Source organism: Centruroides sculpturatus, unplaced genomic scaffold (assembly GCF_000671375.1).
Source record: "Centruroides sculpturatus isolate CEXI.00-Female unplaced genomic scaffold, Cexi_2.0 scaffold935, whole genome shotgun sequence".
In the NCBI taxonomy this organism is placed as follows: domain Eukaryota; kingdom Metazoa; phylum Arthropoda; class Arachnida; order Scorpiones; family Buthidae; genus Centruroides; species Centruroides sculpturatus.
This window is the reverse complement of record NW_019385175.1, coordinates 243450-250244: the sequence shown is the minus strand read 5'-3', so window position 1 is coordinate 250244 and position 6795 is coordinate 243450. Positions and strand designations below refer to the sequence as shown.

The 6795-nt window shown below is 29.2% G+C and overlaps 1 long non-coding RNA gene across 1 annotated transcript; it reads left to right on the top strand.

The window, feature by feature from the left end:
- Nucleotides 1-1254: 1254 nt before the first annotated feature.
- Nucleotides 1255-4734, top strand: LOC111635762. The gene is made up of 3 exons (XR_002758436.1): nt 1255-1882; nt 1988-2162; nt 4682-4734. It is a non-coding gene; the product is annotated as an uncharacterized LOC111635762 (long non-coding RNA).
- The last annotated feature ends 2061 nt before the right edge of the window (nt 4735-6795 follow it).

Sequence of the window (6795 nt, the reverse complement as noted above, 5' to 3'; positions counted from 1 at the left end):
CTTTGTAATTATAAATTGTGAATACATGTGACTAATATTACAGTAGAGCATCGATTATCCGTCACCTCGGTTAACCGACCGTTCTAGTCGCCAAATTCAAATGTCCGCTAGTGATGTGGCGCTACAATATTTGGCTATGTCTTGGCTACTTTAATATTATTTTTACATGTATTAGCTGGCAACACTGGCTCGACCATGAAAGGGAGCCAGTATTTAAACGAGGCTTAATTTTCTAATTTTTAACGATACAATAGCGACGATTATTATTTTTTAAAAAATTTTTGTTAGGCTTAACATCGATGAAAATTCAACGCAAAGTAGTTAATAGCGATACACTAATATACTAATTACATGAGATATACTAATATACTATACTAATAATGTATTTTTCATATTTTTCGGTTATCCATTTTTTTCAGTTATCCGACCAACCCGTCCCCAATTGATTCGGATAATCGATGCTCTACTGTATTTTCTTTTTTATTTTGTGCATGTTATAAGTTATAAATAAATATAATCAAGCAACACTAACCCGATAACATTAAATCTAAATACCAGAATGATTAATTTACTGTGATTTTGTTATTTCTTACTCCTGTTTTTAGGTATTCGGTATTCGGCCGAATAGCGAAAAATAGGCCGAATACCGAATAGTAACCGAATATTCGTTACATCACTAATTAAAACACAAAAAAAAATTTTTCAAGTAAAATATTAAACTTTAAGTTACAATTTTTAAATTCCTTTTTAATCAAAATACTTTTATTTATTTTGTAGCATTTCCTGTTTATCTAAATATATAAAATTACTTGTCCTGACTGACTGATTGATTCACCACTACCCAGAGCAAACTGCTGAACCTAGAGGTGAAATTTGGTACACAGTTAGGGTACGCCATGGAAACATACACTAAGAAGGGATTTTTCGAAATTTCCCTGTGGGGAGGGAGAAGGAGAGCATTAAGGCTTAACCGGAAGAATGGTTTCTACTGTACTATTTTAGATGCGATTTTTTGTTTTCAACAACATTTAGTCTTCATTGAGTACTTAGGTGTATTAAATTGATAACATTTCAGACATTGTTATAAATATTTTTATATATTTCAATTTTTTAAATGTTCGAACCGTTTTAAATTCGAATTTGTTATTGCATATTGGTTCGATTATAGAATGATTGTAAACGTTCCAGAAAATTGATCAAATTGAAAATAGTTCGTTTGATTCTCAGCAGTAGGCGTTATATAACAATTACTATGGTGGTTGAAATACTGAATATAAATGGGGTTTGCTTGCAAAATCCGCATGGGCAAAGTTGCAGGTAACAGCTAGTACAGTATATAAGCATATACTCTCATGCAAATGCATCATGCATACATTCTAAAATGGTTAATCAAAAGCCATTTTAAATTGATTTCAAGCTTAGTTATACCAAATTTATAAGCCAAAAATACACTCCTAAAAAGGCATTGCCAATTAAAGCACTAACTAAAGAAACTTTTGTAACTGAATTTTGTAAAGCATTGTTTTCTCAGTGTAATCCATGATCTGGTACAGGTACTTGTTTATGAAGAACAATATCTGCAGAAAACTTAAAACTTAAAATTAAAAAAAATGCAATAGATGTAATGTTTTTAAGATTATTGTTGTTATTTAAATGAAATAATTTATTACATAATACTGTATAACAATAGTAAACTTGTTAGATTATTATAATGGAAAGTGTTTGGAATACATAGATTTTAGGTCATTAGAAAAATTACTGTAGACTACTGTACCTAACCAGAAAAGATGGGACTGCTGTAAAGAATTGCAAGATAGTGATACTTGTTTCTTTAATTTTGTCTAGTCTAGTTTAATTGAATTTAACCTTAAATAGATAAAAAGTAATTTGGCATTTCATTTAACATGCCTAATTCACATTATAGTTTGTATTTGTTAAATAAGTTAAACATTACAGAAAGAATACTATAATTTATAAATTTTAACAGGCTGTCATACTATTTTTTTCCAATTATTTAATTATTCATCATCATCATCATCTCTCTACTACAAAATCATTTATTAAAATTCATTCTATGATCAAGTCAGATCTAAAGATAATCTAATGTAATATTTCTGCTTCAAATTATTAGGTGGCACATCAGAAATTTATCTGAATAATAGGTAAAAAGTTTTTTTGAGCTTAAATACTCTTCATTTTCATAACAATAAAATTTTTTGATTGATTACATCAATTGAAACATATCACTATAATATCTAAGTATTGCTAATAGTGCTAATGCAGCAAACTGCAACTACAGTAATATAACTTATTAGCCCAAGAAACAATTTGTCCCTCATCATTTACAGTAATAGGTTACATAATAAGTATCAAACAGTAGTATTTATTATATTTTTTGAGTATTTTGCTATAGCACAATTTTTAATAAAACTGTTTCATAATTATTCCTCATTATTTCTTTACTGTAAACTAAAGAAGTAATGAGGAATAATTTTTCAATTGGGAAAAAACTATCTGAATAAGCAAATTTTAAAGTTAAAACTGTGACATTGTAATTATTACATTTAATTTATCATCATCATCATATTCCAAATCTACAACATTTGAATGGCAAACTTCATTCAAAAGAAATCCAAATTTACCAAAAATTATGAGAGCAGACATCTTGTTTAGTCATTCCATAACTATATAAAATATTACAATTTTTTCAATAATAATCACGATAATTTGTTAAGATAAATATCCATTATCATTTTAAAATGGAATTACATTTTATTTTAAAGAGTCATTCTCGCAAAATAAAATGTAAATTCACTTTAAACTGACTTTTTATTCTAAGAATGAAGTTGTCATTTTTCGATAATTGATTCCCTTGATGATAAATGGATCTTAATATCCAAAAATTCATGGGATTAATTTACTATAAGCTATATTATTTAAGTTTATCAAAAACATTAATTCCAATAAAACAGTTTCAATAGTTTGTGTTATTAAAGTTTGAGTTTTTCAATTGAGTATTAATAGATTAGAATATACTGTACATAATATATTTATTATGCAGTGCAACTCCTGCATAGTGCCAAAATTGCCACGCAGCAATATTTTTATTAAAGTGGCTAAAAATATAATATTGGTGATTGCAAGACATGATAGAAACCCTAGTTAGCTTGTTTCAACATTTAGCGTGAAATTGAATCACAAATCACACTTCAGTAAAAACAGCGAAATGTTGAGCTAAATATGTAAAAAACAGTAGGTTTTTACTGAACAGAGGTTCAGTAAAAACCTGTTTTAGGATTTAGCTGTTTTTACTGAACAGAGGTTCAGTAAAAACAGCTAAATGTTGAGTCATGAAATAGCTAGGTGTATGGTGCATATTTCATGACATCACATGGCAAGTTCAGACAGAAAAGTAGGAGAACTGAAGGCAGTTTTGTGCAATGCCACCCAGCATTTCCAGATTAAACTTTTTTTTTTATCAACTGACAGAAAATCTGGAGGTTTGTTGGGATGACTTTTTTTTTCATTTTGATCTTTTTCAGTAGACTTAAATTTTGACCAGACAGAAGCTGTGAAACACTATTTAAACATGCGATCAAATGTGTTATTCAGAATCATTCGTTAAAAAATTATTAAAAAATGATTCTTGTTGCTAACAAGGGGAGGGTCAGACATTCAAGTCTCTGATTTGAATAAAACTTGGTAAGCATGTAGTCTTAAAAACAAACAACTCCTTGGGTAGATAATAGTCAAAAAATTGGGCTTCTGAAAATTTAGTGTTTAACTTATAAGTCTTTGGAATATGCCCCAGAATAGCAATAGCTGAATGAATAAGATGCTAAGTACTGGACCAATAGAATGTAGGTTTGAACCTTCCAAATTTTAGTTTTAGTTTAGTTTTATTTATGTGTAGCATTATTATTTTACTACATCATAAGCATTATTAGTACTGTTATTAATCATCATGTTTAATGCTTTTAAAAAAAGATTAAAAATTGTGATGTCATTTGCTGTTTAGTGAAAACAAACCACTGTAAATTTAACTCTTTTACATAATAAAATAAAACTTTTATTTCTTCACGTTTATTTTCACATATTTTACATACTATGTCCTCACAAGCAAATAAGATTCATATGTTACTGCACATAAATGAAAAAGACAAGTGATATGAAAATAAGTTAGTATAGTTGCAGCGTTTTATTTTTTTAATTGTTAATATTATGGACAATTTCCTCATGTGCTCATGTTTGTTACACTTAAAATGTCACAATATCACTATATCTGAAAATAATTATGTAGAAAATTTATTTAACAATGTAAAAGTTAAATCTATAGGCGCTTTTTTTGGTAAACAGGAAATGACATCACAATTGTTAATCTCTTGTTGTATAAGCTTAAACAAGAGGAATAATAACGTCAATGATGCAGTAAAAGAATAATGTTACACATAAAAAAACTAAACTAAAATGCCGAAGGTTCGAATCTACATCATCTAGCTCAAATGCCAATCAATCAGAGTCCCAATTTTTGGAAATGCTTGAAAAAATGGCACTATTATTTGGATGAGGAGCTATTTGTGTTTAAGGCTACATGCATACCATGTTTCGTTCGAATCAGAGACTCAAACGTCTGATACTCACCTTTTAAATGACAGTTTAACATGTTACTTTTGCTTTTCAGATGCCAGACTGATAAGGCTACTGGTACCTGCATTAATTAGAAAGTAAAACTGGNTGTAGGCAGTCTCTAGCACGGAAGAAGTTGACTAACTGCTTTTCAATCAAGAGTGTTGGGAAGCCACATTTTGCATCAACTTGAAAACGCCGTTCTACCCGAATTCCAACAGCAAATCGTTTTGTACGTCAGATATATTGATGACATTTTCATACTTTGGCGTGAAGAACCTAAACTACAATATTTTATAAACAAGATCAATAATAACCCTTACAGTTTAACGTTGCAACTAGATCAAAAGAGTAGCTACAGTGTTAACTTCCTGGACATTTCCATTACGTGCAAGCAAGGAGAGATTTGGACTGATATTTACCGTAAACCCTGCTTTCAACCTGTTATCATCCCACACCAATCAGTCGATCCCAGGCATATCAAATTAGCAGTTTTCAGATCATGGATTAAACGTGCTTATACGCATTGTACAAGTTTTTGCGATACGATAAGAGAACTGGAGTACATTCTTAAGATAGCCCAACTTCACGGATATCCAAAAAAAGAGATAGAGATGATCTTATTTCATCCTTCCAATCCACTGCACGGCATTCTCCCAGGGTTGACCGTAATAAACAAATAGTGCTTAATTACATCCCATTTTTAAACAAGATACACAAATCTACTGCCAAGTCTAATAACTTTCACATTGTATACCGGCGCAATCCCACTATTTTCAAACTTTTAAGAAATGATAAAAAGGAGGAGGATCGGAATTCAACAATGGGTATATATTCGGTGCCTTTACATGACCAATGATTTGATTCCAGGCTGGTTTACGTGGGTGCAATGATGCGCAGTCTAAAGCAAAGGCTCAAGGAACACAAATATACAATCAATAGGAACCTGGATAACACTGTGTTGGCATCATACACAAAACAACAAGATATTAACGTACAATGGGATCATGCGACAATTATAAAAATGACGAATAATAGGCAAATGATCAAACATCTAGAGAGATTGGAAATCTATAAAACGCAGATGAAAACTGGTTGTATAAACCATAGAGACGCCGACTCATTATCTACTGCATGGAGATCCTTCTACAATTATTAATTTTCACTATTTATTTGGTTTATTTATTAATTTTTCATTAATACGTCCGCCAGGGCGCTTTCCGTTAATTTTCATTTTTTGTATTTATTTCGAACACATTTTATGTTCTATATTTAATTTTCTATCTTGGTAACTGAGGATGATCATTGAAAAACGATTGAAAACGTTTTTATTTTATTAAATTTTGCTGGATTTATATTGGTGTTGTTTATTTTTCAACTTATTCTACTTCCAGTACGTATTTATTATATATGAAAAATTAACATTGTGAAGAAACAGATAAAGCAAATTACAGCCAAAATAGAAAATAAAAATAATCTTATGAATTATAATTTTAATTAATTTTTACCCAAAAATATAATATAAATTAATAATAAAATTATGTTTTTGTTCTTTCATTACTGATTTTTATTTAAAGAGAATTCAATGCAATAAACCTCCTTACACTCTGTAATCTTCTGTGGGATATAGCAAACCCAAATATAATTCTCTCAAATCTCCAGTATTCTTATTAGCTGTAGATATTTTTTCTTCAATGACATCTAAAGAAGTATGGATTGTATACAGAAACTTCAACTCGTTGGTTGGTGTAATAGTCTTGACATATAGTGGATAATTCTGAAAACAATTCTTTATTACTTTTATTGTGTTTAGTTTATTACATACTACAAAAACATACCTTTCTAACAAAAGTTCATTTATAATAAATAATAATTAAAGTAATAAATCATTATTATTCAATACTGTCATTAAAATATGTAAACTAAACAAAATTTTAAAAATATTTCCAAAATATACAAAAAAAATTTCATAATAAACGAATAATATTCTAAACTAATGATCTTCAACATTCAGGGATGTCAAATGCCTTTATAGCAAATGGCAAAAGAGGCACAAACTACTCCTGGGCTCCTTTTGCCATTTCTTCTTTGAATAAATGAAATATGTAGAATGTTTCTTATTAATAAAAAGTAACCTTAAAGATTTTATTCTTTGTCAGTAAAAATAAC